Source organism: Macrobrachium rosenbergii, chromosome 2 (genome assembly GCF_040412425.1).
Source record: "Macrobrachium rosenbergii isolate ZJJX-2024 chromosome 2, ASM4041242v1, whole genome shotgun sequence".
In the NCBI taxonomy this organism is placed as follows: domain Eukaryota; kingdom Metazoa; phylum Arthropoda; class Malacostraca; order Decapoda; family Palaemonidae; genus Macrobrachium; species Macrobrachium rosenbergii.
Window position 1 is genome coordinate 46,834,968 of NC_089742.1, and position 24,971 is coordinate 46,859,938.

Below are 24,971 nucleotides of genomic sequence, written 5' to 3' on the forward strand. Positions count from 1 at the left end.
TGTCATTGCTCCCAAGGTTACTATTTTCTGAAAGTTAGTTGGACATGCAAGTTTTCCTTATGCCTGAAAGAAGGGAAACTTTGCTGCATTACCTATGGGACTTAGTCCAATATCATACCCCCTCAGAATATGAACCGATTTCAGTTAGCTATTTTTTATCTAAGGTTTTTGAGAAACTGCTCTCTTAAATGTCTCAGTAGATAATAACCTACCACCAGCATTACATTTTGGGTTTTGTAAAGGTCTTGGTACTAGTGATGCTTTCCAGTCAATATCTACCATCTTGCAGAGTGCTCTTGATAAGAGTGATGAGGCGCACAAGGTCGGTTGAGATATTAGGGCAGCCATTGACTTATGTGACTCATAAAGCACTAACTACAGGCTAAGATTACAGGAAATTGGTGATCATTAATATTTTAAATGAATTAATAGGAATGCATTTGAAATCCACCATTGATAGTCAATCATCAAATTCCCAGTTTGATGTATGGGATGTTTACTACTGAATATGGAACCTTTGGTTGTACTTGAGTTGAAAAAGGTAAAAGTATGTTGTGCTGTAGAATTTTGTGTAGTTTTGTAGGCTGTAAGAGGGCAGGCACTTGTGATAAATGTTAATTTTTTGGTTGGACATTTAGTGTTCTTTGCATTTTGAGTTCCAAAAAAAAAAGGCCTAACCATGATGTTTCTAACACTCGATTTTATGTGGTGAAATATGAATGCTGCTCACATTACTTACTTGCAGTGCTCAATAGTATAAGAAGATTGTGCAAAGTAAAACTGTTTTATAAAATTGAAAAAGTTTGTGGTTATGAAAGGGCACAAGACATCCCTCTTCCATTGGAGGTGAGTAGTTTCACTAAGAATAAGAAGTCTAATTACAATTATTTAATCATACTGTATTACTATGGATAGTCATAGTCCATAGGGATAGGATCTGAAACTGAATTTTTTAAGTACAGTACAGTATGTAAAATTTTCATTTGACAGAATGAGTTTATAAAGTATTTCATTACCTGTGCAGTAATTACACATTAAAACTAACAACCAGGAGCCAGAAATTCAAGTGCCGTAGGTAATGCCTACAGCACTTGAATTTCTGGTTCTGGGTTGGCAGTTTTAATGTATAATTATGCACAGGAAATTGAATGCTGATAAACTCATTCTGTAGAACAAAAATCGCTTGTTAAAAGTTTTTGATAATTTTAAAGTGAAGATTGGTAGCCCAGAATTAGCCATTCATAATTTTTAGTGCTAATATCAATTTCTTTGTTCCAGGAAAAGGGTGTCTTGCTGATTGTCCATTTGAACCATGTGAAGATGATTTAATCCTCAACAATTCAGATTCATGAAATCAGAGCAGCTTTTGGCTGCTGTGGTGTCAAAGAAGAACCAACAAATGAAGACTTGTTTCAAGTATATGCTTAAGGTAATGCCGCTTTTCTTAGTAGATGATGTGCTTTTCCCATTAAGTACTGGTTCTTGATTATAATGCTGAGAATTACTGTATAGAAGTCCATTGTGCATTTTTGGTGTGCAGTAGTGGTCAGTTTTGAAAGGAGTTATTTGGACCCATAAATGCCTAAGGGCTGTAAGAGATGGGGAAAATGATAAATGGTGCATCCAAAATACAAAACCAAGTTGTCAGCTGTGGCTAGGCTCATACTGAGGTTTGCTCAAACCACACAAAGATAGAACTTAGCACTATACACTACTTAGAGTCAGGGAAAGTTTTTCTTTTTTATAAATGTCTGCCTGAAGTCCTGGTATATGGGGTTGTGCTTTCTAGGAAGAAGAATGTAAGTGATGCACAGGCTTTATGCAGAGTACATTTGACCCTGGGGTAGTGAATTTGGATACAACTGCTGCTGTAAGGGATTTTGGTTTGAATAATTGTCGGAGTTTCAGTGCTTGGGGTTTTGCCCCGTAACTTACCCTATACGTTTCAGCTTATGAAACACTTAAGCATCTTTAGCCATCAAAAATTGTCTCTAAAATGTGCAAGGAGGATTTTGACTGGATCGTTCTCAGTCTTTTGCTTTGAACTTGTTCCTAAGGAAAATTGAGCAGGTATTCTAAACTATTTCTGGTGGATGCTGGACTTTTTCCTTAGATTTTTAAGAAACTTCAGATGTTCAAATCCTTCGGAGGTGTAGGTATATATTGCTTGTTACCAATGAGCAGGTACCATATTCAGTCAGAAGTTGCAATCAGTTTGATGTAGAGCATTTGTAAAACCAATTGGCTCTCTTGAATTTTAGAAATGGTCTCTATTCCTGAAGGGTAGATTATTTTGGGGATATCTTCTGTATTTGGAACTGACTAGGGGATAGTTTTTATCAATTGCTAGCAACACGTGGTGTGGTCACCATCACATTCTGGTTATCCCTTTTCTAGGATTGGATACTTAATGACTTCTCTCATCAAGTTTTATTTTATTCAAGTCATTTACACACTTGTTTGTTATTTTCTGGGCTTTGCTTCATGTATTCAACGTGACATTGATGTACCTTTGTGCCATTCCCCCTTCATCAGTTGTAAATTCTTATTGTGAAGCCAGCAGATGAATTTGATGAGTTTCTACTAGAAGAACTCTGTAGGGGATTAGTGCCGTCAGTGCACCTCATGAGGTGCACTTTAGACATTACATAAGATTTCTTTGCAGCAACCCTTCAGCCCTTAGCTGCAAGCCTTTCATTCCTTTTACTGTACCTCCATTCATATTCTCTGTCTCCCATCTTACTATCCACCCTCTCCTAACAATTGTTTCATAGTGCAACTGTGAGGTTTTCCTTGTTACAACTTTCAAATCTTCCTATTCTCAGTTTCCCTTTCAGTGCTGAATGACCTCACAAGTCCCAGTGCTAGGCCTTTGGCATAAATTCTATATTCCATTCCATTCTACTAATAGAAAGGCAAACATATCTTGAAGATATTGGTTACAGTTTTTCACAGGAAAGGTCATGTGAGATTTTCTCATGGTGCTCTTTTCTATGAAGCAAGAGTAGGATTCCATACATAATAGGTGCTAAGAGACCAGGCTGGTTGTCATCAATTCCAGAAATGCCACAAGACTTTTAGACCTTGTATATACGTAGCCCTAAAGACCTTTTGTAGGCTTTTGTGGAATTTACGATCGACTGTCATCACTGCTGAGTGAACTAGTACTTGAAAGACCGCAGGCTGTTGTGATTCTCTTTCTGAAAGTGTAATTTTGTGAAAATAAGAAACCACCCCATGCCATTTGTTTGTTTTCAAGGCAGGACCTGGTGGTGTAGAGACATTTTTAGATGTGACAGATTGGGGCAACATGTATCCCTGTATCATATTTTGGTAAGGTCTCCAATTTTCACAAAAGGGTATGCACGTGGTGTAGGTGTGATTTTGGAATTTGCCAAGACAGTACCTTCCATAGCTTAAGTCATCATTAGTCTTCTGTTTATTTTTCTGGTGGTTTTCTCATTGAAAGTTTTTTTGTCAGATCAAGTTTTGAAGGTCTCTCTCTCTCTCTCTCTCTCTCTCTCTCTCTCTCTCTCTCTCTCTCTCTCTCTCTCTCTCTCTCTCTCTCTCTCTCTCTCTCTCTAACAGCTAGTCTTGCAAAGACACATTTGAGAATGGGGGTGAGTGGAATTGGACTCGTAAGTGTAAAAGTAGCATAACTTCCTTGACTGTTGTTGTTATTCAGATGATGAACCCTATTCATATGGACCATGCTCACAGTGGCCATTGACTTGAATTTGAAGCTTCCAAAGATGGAACAGAAGGTAATGGGAAATACAGAAAGAGCAGCAGAAAAACAGATAAATTAACAAATTAATAAATAAAAGTGAAAGTCACATTAAAATACAAGTTGAATTGTATTAGGGTAGTGATGCATTGCATCTAAACTTGATCTTTGGAAGTTCCAATTGTGCGCGACATCCTCTGGGAGGCTGTTCCACAGTCCAAAGGTGTTAGGAGTAAAGGACCTCTAGAACTGAGAAGTTTGACAGCGGCTTTTACTGCATATTGGTGCTGCTGTTCAGCGAATCTGGTTGTTCTCAGCAGGAAAATGGGATCGGGGATCAATTGTGAATGTGAAAGATCTCTTGTTAAAAGACAGCTTATGAAAAAGCGACAAGCCAAAGACCATTCGTCGATGGTCCGAGTCATAACTGCTAATTTTAGGAAGGAGAAACCACTAAAACAGAGTGCATTGATTTTATCACGGTTATAAATATAAGTCCTTATGGACAATACCTAATTTTCGTGCAGTAGTTGCTGAAACTTTCATTTGAATTTTTCATTAGATCTTTCATTAGCGTCTTGGTTTGCTAAAGATCCCATCAACAGCAATTTGCTGCTGCCTACCTGTAAGGAAATCTTGAAGTAATCCTACAACATACCACCCACTCCAAGATTCTGAAGTCTATAAATAAGTGCTTAGTGGTTTACTAAATCAAAAGCAGCACTAAAGTCTCTCTGAATTTGCTCGTCACTCAAAACCCCTATCAAGGTTCTCTTACAAATGGCATTTTAAGTCTAAAAGAGGGTTGCAGGTACCTAACTGCCTCATATTTTATATTGACTATCAGTTGACAATCTGTAGACAATCTGTAGACAATCTGTAGATTCCACATACTTGTATAGTGGCTTACAACTAAGCTTTTCAACAACTTGGGCGAGCACAGCAAGAACAGAATTTGGCCTGTAGTTACTGCAGTCTGCAGATATGCCATTCTTTGGAACGGGCATTGTATTACTAAGCCTGCGCTCATCCTCAAAGATACTATGTCCACATGAGATGTATAAAATGTACTAATCTTGGGAGACAACAGTAGAAATTTTTTTACAAAAACAAAGGGAAGAAACCATCAGGACATCTCCATCCCAGCTGTCAAGATTACCCAGAATTTTCTTGAACATCCCTAGAATGAAATGTAAATTTTGTAAGAATAGGTTCAGGATGATAAGTATCAGGGAGAGGGACATCCTCAGCTGATTGCTTGTCTTCAAAAGCTCTCTGAAGCAGTTCAGACTTTTCCCTATGGCCAGTAACCAATCTACCATCATCTGACAGTATGGTGGAATGGAAAATGAACCTGACCCAAAGACAAATGATGCCCAGTTTGGTCCACCATATATGAGGCTTAGAAATTCCTTCAGGTTTCCTCTTTAAGGAATTATTGTAATTTCTCACGGCTGTATGATAAGTTTTATTTGCAGCACTGCGAAACTCAGCAAAAATGGTGTAATTTTCATTTGAACGATTTCATTTCTACGTGTTGAATTTGGTACGTCATGGTAAGCCTGTCTAAGTGTATCATCAAACCATGGCTGGTCATTTTCCTGAATTTGATGACTTTTCTAGGGATATACCTTATTAAAATAGCCATCAGCATTTTGTTTAACTTCTCGTGATCAGGGTCTGATATGGCATCTGAAATATCAAGTGCCTGACAGGCTTCAGCAGTGGGATCCCAATTGGCTCTAGCTTTCAGCGAGACTGTTTTTCCAATGGCGGCATTAGAATATGCTGATTGACAGATATGTCCACCTCAGTGGCGCAATGATTAGAAGTGCCTATATATTCAGACCTTGGACTTGATAATAGCTGGAACATCTCTGAATAGGAGGTGTACCAGAAATATGCATGGGTTCCTCAATTAGCTGGACAAAATTGGAGGATATTCGCTCAAGAGCAGACAGGCCATGTTGATCTGTGGGATTTGAATTTAGCAACTTGCTGTGTTTTGCATCATTCTCCACAAATAAATGATTGATGAAAGTGGTGTTTCAAGGTTGTGGAACATGATCTGTGATGAAGATTTGTTGTACAATTTCATGCAGTGATTGGTTAAGCATACTTGGAGTGTTTCTAATCTGTGTGCTGTTACTATTCTTAATTTGCAGCAGGTTTATAATTAATCTGTAGCCAGCAATTTGGAGTTCAAAGAATTTGCTACTAGTGATAGCCTTCATTATTTCAGTTTTTACTTGAACCAAAGTATCTTGAACTTAGGCTTGAGTGCTTTCAGTTTATCCTGCTTTAACACAAGAACATTATGAAAAATGGTATCCCTGAATCCTAGTGTATGTGTGTGTGTGTGTGTGTGTGTGTGTGTGTGTGTGAGTAGGTACCAAATGTATTCAGTTGGTGTTGTAGTTATTGTGCTGGAAACATTTACTGTTTTTGAAATTGATTCTTAATCGAATTGTGTAAACTTTCATTCCACCCACTTGTAATGACGACAGTACTTACCTAGTTTAATGTCTTAGGAACATGTTGGAATTTTAAATTTCATATAGGTCAGACTCTGTTGTTATTGTAGTATTGTAGTTATAACCTCTTGTATTTTCATGTGCTGTAGCTGGTTAGTGTGTCTCAAGGGTGTCAGGCTTTGGTTTAATGTATGAAATTACAAATATTAGTTTGAGTCAAAGCCCTTCCTGTGTGTCCCTTGTAGGGGGTTAGTGCCATCAGTATACCTCATGTGGTGCACTGCAGTCATTCCTCGAGGTTCTTTGCAACGTCCCTTTGGCCCCTAGCTGCAACCCCTTTCAGTCCTTTTACTGTATACCTCTTTTCATATTCTTTTTCTTCCATTTTTTATCATCTGATTGGCTAAACCCCGTTCCCGCTAATGACTTGTTCTACAATTTTATATGTTTTTTACGGGTTTTCAGCTGCTAGAAGATTTATCCTTATGTTAAGACCGTAGTTTTGTTAGCTATGAAAAATACTAATCAATTAAAAATTTGTCATTTCGTAGTATAGCTATGCTCTTGAGTGATACGACATGATTGCATAGGATTTTGTTCAAAATTCAATAACTGCTCCATATTTTTGTATTTCCATGCTCCATATTTTTCTGTTTCAATGCAAAAACACGATTATTGCATAAAATAAGGCCATAATATGTGTCATAAGAGTGAAATCTGTCATATATTTCAAAACTGTAAGAAAATATCGCTTGCAGTCAAATTTCGGAAAAACAGTTACGAAACATTTTCAAACCTTCGTTCACTCACTGCTGATGCATTTGACAAAAACAGTCATCATCAAACCTCAGTTCAAATGTTAAATAAAACAAAAAAATTGGTCATAACAATAATATTGCTTCTAATGTAACCATAAAATTTGAAATACTGTAGCCTTGTTTGATTTTTTACACCTCAACGCTGAAAAAATGTAAATAAATAAAAATTGAATGCATCCACTGATATCAATGGGTGAGTGGAGCATTAGTGGTGATGCAACATGAACCACCTGTGTAACAGGTGTACAATGAGAAGCGAAAATGAAATTATCTTGAAACCAATTATTTTACATTTGTTAGAGAAATATTTGGATTTTCATAAAAAATATGATTTCAGTTATATTTCTCAACCATTTCAGAAATTATGGCTAACTGTACTAGCAGGTATTCACCTATGCAATTCTTTAGTTAGAGCCAAGATTTTGTTCCTAGGCATAGATGTGTTAGTTCTTTACTTAACTTCCACATCTCTATATTAACAATTTCTGGCTAGAAAGCATATGAAGTTATCTGCACATTCTTGCATTTCAAGTTACATTATGAATGAATAAATTATACACCAAAAGTGAGCAGAAGGACTTGTAAGAAAATCTATTTTAAGCCAGTTAAAAAACAAGTGTTCCATAGGCCTTGATATTAATACTGTAGATATTTTGAGTAACAGCCATCTTCTACATATAATTAAGATCATCATCATTTACTTTTCAAAGAACAGGGAATCTCTACAAAGTAATTCTTGAGTAACAGAGATTACATTTCAGAAGGCTTAGCTTATTTTTTAGGCCTATAAATCATTTTGCAACATACTGGTATCTGGAACACAGCCTAAAACTTCAACATTCAAAGAAAACTTGTTGTAATTCATATTCCTATTTTGAAAATGTTATCGTGACTGTTGTGCAGAGATTAGTTACGTTGACCAGCCTGAGGAGCATGTTAAGCGTGCTGCCATTGACAGCAACACTAACCTTATCACACCGTGCTTTGGAGTAAAAGATGTAAAAAAAATATCAGTTCAAATCATACAGGTTACGAATTATACCAATGCATAAAAGGGATCATATTTATATAACCATAGGGAAAATAATGCTAGCTGTGAATTCGCAAGCTTGTCGACATATATGACATTGGAAATAAAGTTTAACACCACTTGGCAATGTTACGTTGAGTTAGATTTTGGACGATACGAAAAGAATCATGTCGCCTCAGATTTGAGCATCGCGGTTTTCCTCTTGTTACACTTTTCAATCCTCTCTACTGTCAGTTTCCATTTAAGTGCTGAATAACCTCATAGGTCCCAGCACTTGGCCAGTGGCCTAAATCCTATATTCTATCTTCTATGTAAGAAGCATTGTATTTGTATCTGCAGCTTCATGGGTATTTAAAGTCCGGCCAGTCAGAATATTTCTCAAATGGCTTTTGATCCCTCAGTATAATTTTGTATGAAAGGTTTACTCTTAGCATATGCTTCATGTAGATTTCCTTACGTTAGCTAATACTATTAACCCATGCATTACTCTTTTCTCGAGTACCAGGAAGAATGTAATTTAACGGCTAAGAGTGGGTACTATATTGTTTGCAAGATAGTTTTTGTAGTGGGTGTACAGTTGTGTTTATGCTGGAAAATGGTTGTTTAAATATGTAGTAGCTCTCTCACTTATGAGAATTGATGTCAGTATAGAATTTACTTGAATTTATCAATATTGGATTTTAGTTAAATTGTAACCTTAGTGCTTCCACTTCTGATGAAGCTTTGATGACAAAATATCAAAGGAGCTTATCTGGGTGACACCAGATGTTCGTGAGGCAGCACTTGTTTGTATACATGTTTGCTTCAGCAATGGTTTCTAGGTAGGGCAAGGTAAAGACTTCAAGGAAATTTTATTGGTCATTTGAATTTGTATACTAATGGCTGTTGGTTTATTTAATAATAAAAAAAATTGGCTGGTTGCTTGTAATTTTGTTTTGCTTTGTGCATTTTATCAGTTGTCTCTTAGTGGCCATCGATTACATTTAATGTTTCTATGCTTTTTGCGGCCCCTTTCAGTTTTGTCTTTTGACTTTCTGAGGATCCTGAACACTTTGGAAGATATGTTATTCATATTTGTCCTGTACAGTTTCCTGTACTGTATTATGTACCTATAAAAAATGTACAAGAAAGGTTAATAATTGCTTTACCATTTCATGAATGTTGTTTCTTAAACTGACAAAGTGCCACGTTTGGTCATGATTATGGTAAATGGTTAATGGTCAGTGTATATTATCAGTATACTGTATATTTAATTAAAAGTAATGCAAGGTAATATTGAAAATACAGTGTACTGTATTGCCAAATGTTATATAGGATCTTAACGACTATGTATTTTCAGGCACGGAAATAGTGAACCAGAGGAGAGGAAAGAGCTGTTTTTGTACTGGCATGTTACGACTCGCCCTGGGAGACTTATCAGAAGCCTAGAACTCCATTGAAAGTACAAGAGCTGGTTATGATTTTTGTTGGGCACTCCCAAAGATCTGACAGTTGATTTATATGTAAAATTTACTCAAGAATTTGAAAACCCATTTCCTGAGGTAGACTCCAGAATGCTGTGTGAAGTGTAGTATGTACCGTAAGATGATAGTTTAAAATGTGATCTTGCTTACTGAGAAAAGTAGAAGTTTTATTGAATATTACAGCATTTGAGTAGATTACATAAGTTGCGTATTTGAATATTGTTTCTTTTGGAGATAAAAATGCATGAAGATATGCATCATGTGTGTGACAAGATCTCATGTCAAATGATGTGCCGGCATGCATTCTAATGGCACATCAGATTATGGTTTTAGAAACTGATGTCACTGTTGTTGAATTTTACTTTTACAAGTACTTGAATGCAGTGTTTGATTTAAAAAATCACATTTAACTGTACTTGTACATCATAAATGTTCAAAAGTAATTACAGTATATTATTTGACTCATCTGCAACATAAAAGTTCTCTCCATGCAACTTTGTCTGCACCTTTACTAGGATCAGTGATTAGAGTGACATTCCACCTTGATTTCATAGTACAAGCAGTACTAGTTGTGAATGTTCACTTGAGAAGAACAACAGGTTACTTTACCATGTGTCTAAGAGATTTTCAGATCAGTCTTGACAGTAGTAAATGTTTCTTTAGCATTAATAATGTAAATGACAGAATCGGCAGTAAAACTAGAGATTTGTTACTTCGAGTATGTGCCTTGACAGAATATTGCTCATATCTAAACAAGGGTAAAATTAAGCCTTTTGAATTTAGACAAGAGTTCCAATCAACTTGGGCCAGTACTTACAGAATCCAGATGAATAAAGTTAAGGCAGGTGAATGAAATAATTCAAGAAATGCAAACAGTTTGACATCTATTTGAACTTTTGTATATAATGGTGAGGTAATTTTATATGTAGACATGAAGGGCTCTAGATCTCGATGCGGTAGTTGTTAGGCAGAAATGAAGTTGTTTGTGGGGTGAATAATAATGATGTTGATGACCCAGATAAATAGATACTGTATTTACTTTCAAACTAATTACATGTATGATGAATTAGTATCATTAAATGTGATGTAATTGAGATCAAACAATATAGTACCTATTACTTGTAAATGAAAGCTAATTCTCAGTCAGCTGTGAAATATTGTTTTCTAGACCAGTCTTTAGTATGGCAATGGAATGTATATCGATACTGTGATATAATTTGAAAGACATGATTCACATTTTTTCATTTGATAACTTGATAGGCAATTATAATTCTACATTTTTTTATTTGATAACATGCATTACAATCTTTGTAGACTTCAGTATTTAATATAAATTTTGGAGTAACTCTAGTTCAGAATTTTGGAGTTCATTTAATATAAACTTGAGTTCAAAACTAACTGCCTTAATTCTAATTGCCAAAAATTTTTCTTTTCATGGAAATGCTTGTTTTTTACACCGAGCTTGGATAATTTTTAGTATTTCATTCCATTTTTTTTTTGCTCTATAGTGACGGAAGATAAAACTTGCACTAAAATTAATTTAGTGATATCAGTAAATGTGTGTACTTTACCCAGCAATGTTCTCTCACCTTCAAAGACTCACTTGTGGCTAGCATTTTGGATGTGAAGTGCAGTGCAGTACTTGAAAAAGTTGTCTAAAGCACAACATATGTTGTAACTGGATAAAATGAACAGGTTTGTAACATTTACGGAATCAACTACACTGTGCTGTATTAATTCAACTACAAAGTAACTTTGTACTGTAAATAACTGGGAAAAAAAACCTGCAATAGCACTGAAATATAGATAAATCTATGATTGGTGCATTAATATTGTGGATTTTTTTCCCCTGTTATTTGTAGTACTTTGTGAAGTTACCTTGTAGTTAATGTTTATTAATACAGCACAGCGTAATTGATTCAGTGATGTTACAAATCTGTTTGTTTTACCCAGTTACAGCATATACGTGTCATCATGTGCTTTAGACGACTTTTTCAAGTACTGCACTTCACATCCAAAATGCTAGCCACAAGTGAGTCTTTGAAGGTGAGAGAACTTTGCTGGGTAAAGTACACACATTTACTGATATCCAGTGATCACATTTACTAGATTAGTTAAAAGTAACCAGGTCTGTTCACACATGTAGAGCAAAAAAAAATGAAGGAATCTCTTCAAAAGGCTGTCAACTTTCTTCAGATAGTCCAGTTGTGTAAAGTTGATAAACATTGTTCAAAGGAGAAAAAATAGAAGTGTATACTATATATAGTAGTAATGTATATTTATTTATAACTGCAGTAAATCAAATTTTAATTATATCTCCCTCCTTTTCAATTTTCCTTAAATTATGTAGGACAACAGTGTTTTATAGCTCTTAAATAATGCAATCCTTGCAACGTGCAATCTTGCATGACTATCCTAGTCCTCTACCCAAGTGTGACCTCATATGAAGGACAGCTTGCTTATGGACCTCTTGTTTCCCCATTCTTGTTGATAAGCAGGACAGCTTGCTTATGGACCTCTTTTTTCCCCATTCTTGTTGATAAGCAGGACAGCTTGCTTATGGACCTCTTGTTTCCCCATTCTTGTTGATAAGCAGGACAGCTTGCTTATGGACCTCTTGTTTCCCCATTCTTGTTGATAAGCAGGACAGCTTGCTTATGGACTTCTTGTTTCCCCATTCTTGTTGATAAGCAGGACAGCTTGCTTATGGACCTCTTGTTTCCCCATTCTCGTTGCTATGCAGGACAACTTGCTTACTCTTGTTCCCCCTTTCTTGTTTAGTCTTAATAACTTGAAAACACTTGAGATGTTCAAGATCTGCTCCAGCTCGTAGCCACAGCAAGTTTGGTCTACTCTAAGGTTCCGAAACTGAAAAATGAACAAAACACGAAAGGTTAGCCTCCACTTGTGAATGATAATGGTGATGGTAGATTCAAGTAAAGTTTCTCAGCAGGTGTGGCTTATTTTCTGTACCACATTACATGGTAGGTAAGGAAGGTTGCAGACTTCATGTAGCCTACCTGTTAGAGCAAGGGATTCTTCTGACAGCAAATATGCGGTAGTTCCAATTGGGTAACTGAACATGTATCTTAGCCATTTTCTTGTGAAACTACTACACTGCTCAGTAACTTCATTGCAGCCAGCTGATACTATACTGAAAGACAAAAATAGCCTTTAAAATCTCGCCAGCTTAACTTTCAGTATAAATATTACCTGAATGGAAAATTGTTTATAAGGTACAGGACTTACAGCAGAAAAACTTTAATGGTTTTTCCATATTTAGACCGTAATCAAAGTGTATGACCTGATTATACAGAAAAATGAACACTTTCAAAAGCTATGTAGTTTAAATGCATTTCAAAAGAGCACATAATTCAGCACTGAACTTACTGACTTAATCTTCTATTATATAAATCTACCATTACCAGCTATGTGGGAAGGGTCTGGCACAAAAAATCCACCTGCAAAAGCCATTAGAGTAACCCAACTTCAAAAATCCAATGGTAGACTACATCACTGCCCAACCATTGTCTGTAGTCTTCCTGGGCCATGCAGAATCTCTGAATGAAGCCTTCTCCCAGTTGCCATCTGACAAGTGCGTCTCCCAACTCTAAACACTGCAATAAAGAGAAAAAGTTCAAAACATTGCAGAAGTGATTTCAGTATTTGAATATCTTTTTCAGTATCTAAAGTTCCCCTAAACCTCCCTGTTAATCTGGAAATTTTTCAAATGTTTCCGAGCTCTGAAAGACATCTCAACCATTGACAATGTTTCCAGGTAACTGTTAGTTCATTAAAATTCATATACTGTATAATGATGTATTATACCTGTGCAGCGTGTGCTGAAAAATTCAGATGAGCACTCCTAACATTTACACATTAAGACCTTAAACATTACAAATCTTAAAACTGATTAATTAATATTGTCTTCTGTATCATTTCAAGATACACAAATTCTGTTAAGCCACTTAGACTCGTACCTTACCAATGGCAGTTTGTTCCTCCAAACAATTCAAAGTATTGGTAATTGCAACTAAGACGAGTGAACTGAAATATAAACTGCAATTGATGACCACTTTTCAAATAATTATTGCTACAATGACAGGACAATATGCGTTTCGAAAACAGCCAAAATCTCTCAATCCGTGGCTCAATTTTTTCTTTATTGCTTACATCTCGCGTATTAAAATGAGATTCAGCGAGTCAGATCGTTTGCCACTGGTCAAAATACTAACTACACAACCTACAAAAACTCTAATATAAATCTGCAGTTATGTCAAGGATGCAAGCGCGAATAACCAATCATAATAGTTTTCATTTGCCAAGTTTAAAGTTTTACTGAAAATACAATATTGCTAAGAACCCAATTTTGCATATACTTTTGTTGATGGATGCACATCTAGTTCACAAATAAAGGTAAGACTATGTACAAGAATAGCGAGAGAAGATAAAGCATATTTTATGTAAAGTGGTACAGTTACCAGGGTTTAACTATCACTGCACCGACGTAAAGCATTTAAGTTCAAATAACTTACGATACGTCAAATTTTGGTGATTTCAGGCATTGCCAATTATTGACTACCACTATCCACAAAGAATTATATCAGGAAATGTGTTATTGACTAGTTCAAAAGTACAAGTTTACGTCCAGAAATCTTACTGGTTACTAATTCCATCACGGTTCATTCATAACTATTTTACCCATTCGGTTGAAGGACCATGTCTTCATTATAGGACTTCACATTCTAATATCACAGCCATTGATACACACCCTTTACATCATAATTACTTTCCTTTTACTATAACTCAAATTATTCCTTTTTGCTATTTAATTCTTCTCGTTTGCTGAAATCCGCTGATATGAAAATTAACCTGTTCCTCGAAAGATTCACAATTGATATTGAAATCTGCTTTACCAGCACTGGCTGTTTGCTTATTAAAATTCTATAGCAGAGCCACTAAAACTGGCCCATTATTAAAGACAAGAGATTACGTACTGAAGGGATGTTTAGTAGTCCTATGTACTTTCTCAAGTACCTAAATCATAACTTATTAAACCTTGAGCCCACTCATTACAGTTATTACCATTAAATCATCGTAGCAATCCACTGACTTTTAACTAGAAATCATAAGCACCTCCCTGGTTTTAGTTATTGTATTTTTATTGTATCACTACAGATTCCTTCAGACATCACCTACGAGCGAATAGAATGAGGATTACCTAACCCAGTGCACAAACTTGGCATCCAATTTATGATGTCTCCTATACAGACCGTCAGATTTTGAGCTGAGCTAAGAATGTAATGTAGATCAACTGTTACTTTTTCATACAACTCGTTTTAAACAACCGCTTGAATAACGCTCGGTTCTTAAAAACTTAAGTGCTCCAATTTCCATGCTGCAGAAAAAAGTTAACATTACTCCTACTGCATTATACAGCATGAATATTTTATGTACTAAAGGTGGAACAACTAATCTTTCATTTAAATGTGGGTGACGTCTCTGCTGATTATAAGTCTAAAGGTCTGCACTAGTCTGTTGCTCCTTATTACGCCTTGCGTCTTTATACTTGACGTCACGAATTGCACAAAGTACCGCAACTGACTGAAGGACCTTTATTACCTGTAACTTAAGTTATTTCCTACTCTATCAAGTTCGGTCTAAAGATTACGTGGGCTATGTCTGTTTATCAGTTATATCAGTTACCTAGTTGTTCTAACACAGTTATATCAGTTATCTAATGTTCTAACACTCGATGACAAGTAAAAGATTACAGATTCTGATTAGCTTTATTCAAACTATCAGTCTAACAAACAGAGGGATTCTAGGGAAAACACATTTCCTGAACCGAAACTTACTTGCATTGCTCAGTGTAGTATGTCGATGAAGTTGCAAGATAAAAGCAGACTGCTGGCCTCTTACAAGCTGCATCTTCCGTCATGTTTCAACTTTCTGAAAAAAAAAAGAAACTTAAGCCTAGAATTTGATGAACAATTATTACTATTCAGCTTGATTACCATGTTTCCTGATTCCTAAGCGGTCACTCCTCAAACACTGCTCTTTATCTGGTCACTAATGAACACAAGCCAGTTTCATATCCACATCAGTTCTGAAAAATTATTGACTTAGTACAGTGCTATATTGATCCAAAGAGATGTTAATATGCAACTGAAAACTCTTGAGATAAAATCTGACCTTTCTTCTTTAATAAAACTATAGGTCGAGCTCTTTTCAGTAATATTTAAGAAACAGTAGACCAATAGGTTACAACAGACCAACTTGAGTCTGACGAAATAAATGGGCCCCGTCAGACAAGAGCAAATGAGGTCTTGACAGGGGGGTACCCAAAAAATTAAGCATGATCATGATATTGCGATGACCTAGCTTTAACAGCCTTACATATTATAACTAAATATCTCATGATCCGCATTACTAACTAGCCTAAATATCTTTATAAATTCAAACTTTCTTAAAATTGACCACTAAATCCGAAGTACCAATGCTGTATATATATGAAATAAGGCAACTTAAGGATATTTAAATAACATTCAGCGCCCAAAAGAAACTACTATTAAAAATTTGTAACAAGCCATACTTTGTAAAACCTTGGAAAAAAACCCGTAACTTCTAATCACCAAAATTATGCTGTTCACTTGGGGGAATATTTGACACCAAAAACAGTTTTAAGATCCTATAAAAAAGGATGACGCAATCTAATAAATATTTTGAATGACTCACCTCTTTAGTTCTTTCCTTGACCAACTTCATGACTGACGAGTACTTTGTAGTCCATTTCACGGACATCTTAGCTGAAACACCTGAAAATCGAGAAAATTTATATCTTGTGCTATAACAAAAGTGTTGTTTTAATGAAAATACCTCAAATCATCTTACACTGCCACTAAAATATCAGCTATAATTCGTCCCATTTCACTGATAACATTCAATTATTTCTAATATGTTATAATCTCAAACCTATAAAACTGAGCATGCAATCTTGTGCGGCACTTGTAGACTCATACATTGCGATCTTATAACCGAAAGAGTAACACACTTCCTCTGTTCTTATATCGAGCAAATCTTACTATCTGAATAGAACTACACAATATTGGAATACTCAATACTCTGTAAGAAAGCCGATTTTTATCTGTACTCTGCTCTTAGTTTCAGTCTCTAGGTTTATAAATGTAATAGTTTTGAGTTCCAGTGCTACCAGACGCTGCGAGATGAGTATGTTTATACAGATATATTTTCATAGACATTTTCATATTAAAGTTTGCCACGTGCAATAAACCTCCACAGCTGTCGGCAAAATTTAATATTTACCCTCATTTCAAAGAAGTGTTTCAACTGAAATGAAAAATTGTTATTGCCATAGGAATTCTCCAGGGCACCTTTGAAGTTGTTTATAACAGCATGTCTGGACTCCAGAAAAATTAAACATCAAACGACCACAGTCACTAAGTAGTCCATTCCATTTACTCAAACCCCATTAACTTGACTGTATTGATAAATTTTCGGCAAAAAAAACTGCTCTACGGTGGTACCTTTCTACATCCTAAACAGCCCAAGTAGCGTGGTGTTACAACATTAACCATTTGTTGTGGTCTGTTGATGTTATATGTCACATCTTTGTACCAGTTGTAAATGCTCAATAAAGAAGAAGCGGCCCACTTCTTCACGCTTTGTAAACTTGACTGGCGTCTCACTGAATGCATCTTTTTCTTATAACTTATACATTACACGTGGATACCGATAACAATTCACATCTGTCGGTGAATAGATTAAAGTCTTTGAGTAACCTAAACTTTCTATTTAATATGGTTGCGCGCCAGTTTCACAATAACCCACAACCACAACACCAAAACATCCTCCAGATTATTACTCAGTCTTATTTACAATTTAATTATGTACAGTTCCTTCTTACTCAATGTAAATTCATTATAGTTCCTTACTATAGTTCTTCAGTTTACCTCAAGTTCCGTTAATAAACTCAATCCAATTGTATTAATCAGTATTAAAAACTGATCTTATGCTTCAAAATGACTCAATGAAAAGAGTAAAATAAAATTCCCCGGATAATTTGGTTTCTTTAGGCCTGCGTATGGACCTAAGAATTGTTGGTTGTGATACGTTAAAAGAAAAACCTTGCCAAGCTTAGCTGAACCCTGTATAGAATAAATAATTGTAGTCAACTATCGCTATAAATTTTTTTTTTTAATGCCACTCAAGGCTCAGGGTAGGCTACAAAGCCCACTAGTTTAGATTTTTTCCTTCCTAATTTAAGATGAATGTTCATATTAAGGCTGCGTCCGCAGCCTATTTACAAAATTAAAAATATTCTAAACTTCTAAAAATTATGTATAGAAATAACTCCTAGTTGGCCACAGATTTCCTGAAGGATTTTAGGGCTGTATCGAGTCGTGTTTTCTTCCTCATCCATTTACCATTTATTTCTTCTACTGCGTTCTTTTTTCCAAATGATCTATTCAACACATGCTTTTCACCTTTCAAAAATGTCTCGTCAACGTATTTACCTTAACTCTCGTCCTCCTTTGCCAAGTTAGGAAGGGACTATCCATTTCAGTATTTGCAAGACAGTTTCATTTACTATTACTTACTCTTGATGCTAAACTTTGGAAATTCAGAGAATGTCCACTTTAGGAAGAATTTTATTAGAGGTCGATAGCAGGATAGCGAGAAATACCGTGAGGCCAATGACGTCACTTCCAAAGGTATATGGCGATAACGGAGAGGAGAATGTCTTGTCATCCTTATACTTGTTAGGTTTTAGCCAGACTTTTACGGGTTGCTCGATGAGCAAGATTTCGTGCTGGCATAATACCGCTTTAAACAAACAACATCTGGGTTTCTCAAGCAGAAGAGCTGGAAAACTAGGTCCACTTGGACGAGAACTGAGCTGAGACTGAGATTGTCAGTGCTGCCAGATGCCCTGGCAAAATTTCAGATTTTGTCTATTTTTTTCTGTAGATTTGGGAAATTTCTGTAGACTATTCATACTCACTTCATTTGCTATCTAATACAAACATTTGAAATTACTATACATAACTGCAAAAATTGTAATAAATTTGATCCTTTTACATATACAGAAACACTTTAACATGACTTTTGGAAAATTATGTGAAATGCTGCAACACAATCTAGGTCATTATACATAAATTTGCATAAATAATATAAATGTTAGTCCTTCTACCAGACACACTTCACTATAATTGTAGAAATCTGATAAGCAACAGTGCAAAACAGTTTAGGCTAAAAGAATGACAATAATGAAAATAAATATTCAGTGCTTATGAACAATTCTATCTGAAAATTCTCTTAATGATATAGGTACTTTGCAAGTTATTAGAAAAACAAAAATATTAGTTCACCTATTGGATGCACTCATTATTTCTACACTCTTTCTGGGAGATATGTTGCTGATTACCATACTAATCCTCACTTTCCTCAGTATCCTTATACATGCTGCTATTAAATTTATCTAGTAATGACTTTACTGGTAGATTATTGACAAAAGAGGAAAAACTCCGTTCCCAGACTTTGCATCTCACTTTCGTCCGGAACTTAAATGCCATTTCATCACTAGAACTAGTCAGTAACTCTGAGCTTAGTAGTGAATCCACTCATCATCAGTGCCTTGCGCCATGTTGTCAGTGACAAAAGACGAGGAAACAAGACAAGAGCCCTTACTTTTCACAACCGCAGGGTTTAATGCTTCTAATTTTTGAAAGACTGGCTTATTCATATTTGGTTTAAACTTTATTTTTAGATGGGCAGGAATTAATATTTCAAGACTGCTGCCTATCACGACAATTTCTTGAGAATTTCTGAGTCGTGTACAACAAAAACCTGTAGATTTATGATGAAAATGAAAATTCCTGCATTTCTGTAGATTTGCAAAAATCCAGCAGAAATACAGAAATTTCTGTAGCTCTGGCAAGACTGACCCCTTTACAATAGAGGGGTGTGGAAATGGAACATTTTCCAGCTGGAGATTTAAAGAAGAGGCACGATTAGCAAAATTTCACGTATGCCCTTTGCGTCCCACGGAGTTGGAGGCGATATATATATTTCCATAACTGTTACTATTGCATCATACATGTATCCCTAATTTGGAGATCACTCGTATCTGGGGCATTGATTTTAATTTGCCTGATTAATCAGAGTTCTGGTAAAAGTTTATCCCTAACTCAGTCCTGTCTTTTAAGGCAGCCTTTAAAATAATCAATCACTCCTGAGAAAAGGGATTGCGCAATGGTTAAGCATAATTCTATGGCCATCGCAAAAAATCAACCTGAATGGTAGCGAACGGTGCTTTACCAAGACAGCATGCACTTAGGTTGGGCTACCGATAAACTATGGACTGAATAATTGCTAGCGATTTTACCCTGAATGGCCTGGGCCAAATTAATCTGAAGCCCAAGTCTACTGTAATAGGATTCTGGCCACATGTACTAAGGCCTAACATTACAGCAGGGTCATCGTGAAGTTAGGTTTAATAGTTCGGTGCGATTTTTGAAATTTATGCAACCATTTGAAGTAGTTTACACTCAAAAGCCTTCCTTGTAAAATGAAAATTTAAGCCACAGAAATCCACATGCTTAATATTCATATACAGAGAGAGAGAGAGAGAGAGAGAGAGAGAGAGAGAGAGAGAGAGAGAGAGAGAGAGAGAGAGAGAGAGAGAGAGAGAGAGAGAGAGAGAGAATCCTGTTAACAACGGCTCAACTTTTAACGAAGGACTTTACAAAAGATAATTGTTTTTAACCTTCTGAGAAAACTTTCGTTTTCCCCAAATGCTACTACTTGCAGTAAAGTTTGATTACACATTACCTCAATAATTTATTGAGGCAAAATATGGCGAATGAAAGAATGCTAAATCTATGCTAACTTCCACCCAAACACAGTGAAAGACTAATGCAATTAATTACCTAAGAAATATTCTTTCTAAAAATTGTTCAGTGCAATAAATTAGTCACTCCAATGAAATTAAGTTTTTACCATAAAAGTTTCTTCTGACACCCTAGAATTTTCGTAGCACACTTGAGAAGAATAGGGAACCAGACTTACAGTTAAAAAAACAGCCGCAGGAAGTTATAATAAATCACATTACCACCAGAAGTCCAATAATTTCATAATTTTTCCAAGTGGGATCCACGTGACTCGACGGCGTCTGGTAAAAAGAATTACTACACAAAAACATTTCTTTAAGGTTCAACAATAAAAAATCTTCATTTATTGGGAAAGTCCGAAGGTCACATCAGACGACCTGTTGGTCTAAACGCCTCACCGCACTTTGGGCAACGGTCCTTGCTTAGCACAAAGCCGGTTTTAGCTAAACTTAATAACGAGAATTATAGGAATTTCAATATTTGACTAACAGATTAAAAGCTGAATAAGAATGCCGACTTGTCACTCACAATATGGCCTAATGAGCAGTTATGTGAATGCCTATTAAGTAATGAATTTAACCAATTTCCACAGCTACTGCAAATGCCACTATGTAGTAAAAAGTCGTAGACTACCAGAGGGCCGTCGTATTGCCAAACTACGGTAGCAATGAAACTGAAGGTTAAAAGCAAAATGGCTGCGCCTGAAAGAATGCCACACTATATCCCCAGGGAACACACTTGGAATTAGCGAAATGTAACCTCATTGCCCAAAAACTTTTAAAAATACTTTGTCAGTTCATAAGCAAGAACTAACAAAAACTGGTCTCCGGATTCATTAGAGTAACAAACTGGAATTAAGACAAAAAAATGTAACCAAGAAATTATAAGCGGAAAAACAAAAATGGTTCTTCACAAAATCGAAGCCTAAACGGAATTTTTAAAGCTCGGGTGCAACACTCGTGTCAAAGAACCTGTGTCAGAAGAACCTACACTATGAACAGCGTCATTTTGACCTTCCTGTCAAGAATTACTTACAGAAGCGACCGCAATTATTCCAGCAGTTATACGTGATATTAAAGTAAACCGGAATATAATGGACGGGCTTAATAATCCAATAACGAAGGTAATAAAAAATCAAATATGGAAAGAGCATGATAGTTGAGTCAACGGACAAATTAAGTTAATTTGGAACTTAGGTATTTTTTTAATCGAAGAAAATCTTATAATCAGTCGGGGGTTAACATTTCGACAAAAATCTATGAAAATTTGTGCCAAGTAAGACACTAAACGGATCTTGTTCCATGATGTACCAATAAATATTAAACGAGTTAACGCAGTACATCAATCTGAACACACGCATTTCTGATTAGCTTAATAAAATCACTGCAAGGCGGCCATAAAAATACAAGTAAAATACGCCAGTTCTGCATTTTTCAAAATCTTCTTCAAAGAACAAGTTGTTGTTGTTGTTGTTGTTCAAGATTAAGCCAGCCTTGTGCTAGCACGGGCTCTTGCTCCTGGAGCAGCCCGTAACTGGGTAGAATCTATAGACCTTGGAACCATGGATTAAGGCGACTTTCATTGCTGCGTGTGCCTTTGAGCAACCTAGATAGTTTGTTACACCTTCCTAAGAATATGTAATTTACTTAGTAATTTTTATAACCTTTCAGCTAAATAAATCGGGCTAAGGAAAATCAAATACATCAACTATTCATAACATGTTGTATAAAATAAATCCGATTCAGTATATACGTTATGGAGATGCTGTTATAACATTAGCCTTCAGTCGCCCGCTACGTAATTCCGGTTTGGAAGATTCTAGTTCCGTCCATCCAACGCCACCCCGCAAAACAAAGTAGGTAGATTTAATGACACGTGTATATTTTGCAGTCAGGTAAAATTACACGGTTTCAAGGACGAAGTTTACGAAAATTTATATAACAAAAATATTCGACTTTTCAGCAGCTTAGCATAACTATGAACTATGCATAGTGAACCACGAGTTAAAATTGCTTAATAACCTCGACTATCTCAATGTCCTTGGGTTATCTAACGGTAGTCATCTTGTGTGGTTCCACCTAAGGTGCTCTTAGGGGCTATACCAACATACTATTATTGAAAAATCATACGTCGTACGCTATATTGAAAGTCAAATCCACAGCGCCATAAAGCAATTACAGTATTTAAATATAAGATTCCAACAACCTACTTGCATTGCAGTTAAGAAGCTCCTTTCAATTATCAATGGGGCAACTTTTGGGCCAATGACATTAAAAACGTTCCAAGTTTTCTGCTGAATCACCCTAAGAACCACCAATTTGACACCCATCCTTTAGTATACTTTTTCTCATTTTACTTAAAGAAAAACTAATTATGTATTTCCCTCAAGCTCTGCAGCGCTTAAGTTTAGTTCAAAACAATGGAGATGGTACTGGAATTCAGAATACTAAGCTCGCTGGTACTAGACCGATAAGCTATTGAACTTAACCCATGCCAGCAAGTGGGGGTCGTATTATAAAGTTGGAATCTTCAAATTGCAGTAGATAGGTCAAACACCGCCACGCCATTTGCGGCGAGTTACAGCGCCACTTAACCATGCAAGCCTTACTACTAACTTTATAATTATCAAGTGACCTAAATATCCAGGTTAACATGCATAAAGCTGTGATATGGTTCTTGGAATTTTCAGTACCTTACTAACAGTAAGGGTCCTGCGTCCTTCAGACGCAGCATCAACTTTCCCTCGATTTACGACAGAAGTACGATATCAAATTTATTTTACCCTTTAAACCAAACAAAGAAACTCCACTTGACTATTTACAACAGCATTGGCCAATTAACTAAAAGTGGAAAGGAAGCCCAGTAAACCAATTGCAACGTCTCCAGTTCAAGAGAATTCTTAAACTGAAATTTCTTCGGAATCACAATGAAAAAAATAGCTTCTATTGGCTGGAATGTAAAACATTTTCTGAGGAGTTGGTAACGAGAACTGAAATACCTGAAAATTTCTTGAGAGCAACCATTAAAAAATAAGTAGGTACTTAAGACGAACGTTGACGCAAAAGCAAAGAATCTTGTGGACTATTTTTCATATGAAAGAAGTCGAAAGATGAACGTTAACTAGCGAATCCCGTGCGAGTTAACTAAAGTGAAGTGGAAGCCCATTATACCATTTACGACGTCTCCGGTTAAAGTTAAAATTCTTAAACTGAAATCTCTTCGGAATCACTATAAACAAAAATTACATGAGAGAACTTTAAGGAGCCCTACACAGTTAACTTAAGGATACCTCGGTTTCATATCGACTAGCAGTAGTCAAAAAGCTCTCATAATTCGGCTTACATTGTCGAAGTAGTTAATTTTCCTGCCGAGTTGACCTATTACTGGCATAGGTTACGACCCAGTTGGTTAAGGGAAAGCGTGGCCATCCTACGAAGTATGTGTCAAGGAAATACCTAATTTTGCAATATATCTTTTTTATTCTTACTACACAAACTTGGCATGACTAGCACTCCACATAACAGGGTCTCCTCACTTAGCATCTTTGAGTTTTGCTTCATTTTAAAATATCGGATTTACAGATAAAACGTTATCAAGACTATTTGTATAAATACACAGAATTAATGGCATACTAACGAACGGAAAAACGTGATATGTCGAAACCAATTTAAACAGTTTTTTTCGACAACGAAAAGTTCTGCCAACATAATTGCCCCTCCCTAATCCTACGAATCATAATTCCTAAAAGTACAAAGACTAATAACCGCATTTTATTGTTATATTAACTTGAAGAATAAAACCTCGAAACTCCTGAATACTTGCTTAAGAAATCTTACCTTCAACCAAGCAATACCACCAAAATCAGTCACACCCAACAGGAACTGTCACTATCAGTCTGCCTTCAACAAAGCAAAGCAGTGCGTCGTAACAAATGAAGTTCTAAGAAAGACAAAGAATGGCTCTTAGCCAATCAGAAGCCTCCACTACGACGGACGCGGAAATGTATTAGCTTCTTCCATTGGCTGGAAGAGTTTGTATCCCATACTCCTATTGGCTGGGGTGTAAAACGAGTTTTTTGTGGAGTTGGTAACGAGAAGTGAATTACCTGAAAATTTTTGAGGGCCGCCATTAAAAAATAAGTTGGTACTTAGGACGAACGTTGCCGTATAAGCAAAGAAGACTATAAACTATTTTTTTTATGAAATTAAAGAAGAAACCGAAAGATGAAAGCTAATCAGCGAATTCCACGCGAGTTAACGAATAGTTCTTTAATGGTAGGCTAATTATTCGTAATTGTCTTCCTACCAGTGATTTTATTTCATGAATGAAAGTTACGAAATCTTCTCTATGAGTTATTCGGTATTAGCGCAATTCCAAATACGTGTATTTTGCACAGGAAGGTCGTAAGCTAATGAGAGAGAGAGAGAGAGAGAGAGAGAGAGAGAGCGCAAATTTCTATACCTTTGCACTTTATATATCATAGTAACACAACACCATTAATTATTATTATTTTATTATTATCATATAAGTATTAGCCTAATACTTA

General features: G+C 36.0%; 2 long non-coding RNA genes across 3 annotated transcripts; one reads left to right on the forward strand and one right to left on the reverse strand.

Moving 5' to 3' along the window:
• The first annotated feature begins 1,277 nt into the window (after positions 1–1,277).
• On the forward strand, positions 1,278–11,827 carry LOC136846287 (uncharacterized). The gene is made up of 2 exons (XR_010855354.1): positions 1,278–1,429; positions 9,389–11,827. It is a non-coding gene; the product is annotated as an uncharacterized lncRNA (long non-coding RNA).
• A 113-nt stretch (positions 11,828–11,940) lies between these two features.
• On the reverse strand, positions 11,941–24,381 carry LOC136846293 (uncharacterized). 2 transcript variants are annotated; one of them, XR_010855356.1, is made up of 6 exons: positions 24,262–24,381; positions 16,251–16,330; positions 15,371–15,464; positions 12,938–13,129; positions 12,533–12,666; positions 11,941–12,380 (listed from the first exon to the last, which is right to left on the reverse strand). It is a non-coding gene; the product is annotated as an uncharacterized lncRNA (long non-coding RNA). The 2 variants fall into 2 exon arrangements; XR_010855355.1 differs by having other exon boundaries at positions 12,903–13,129.
• Between the last annotated feature and the right edge of the window lie 590 nt (positions 24,382–24,971).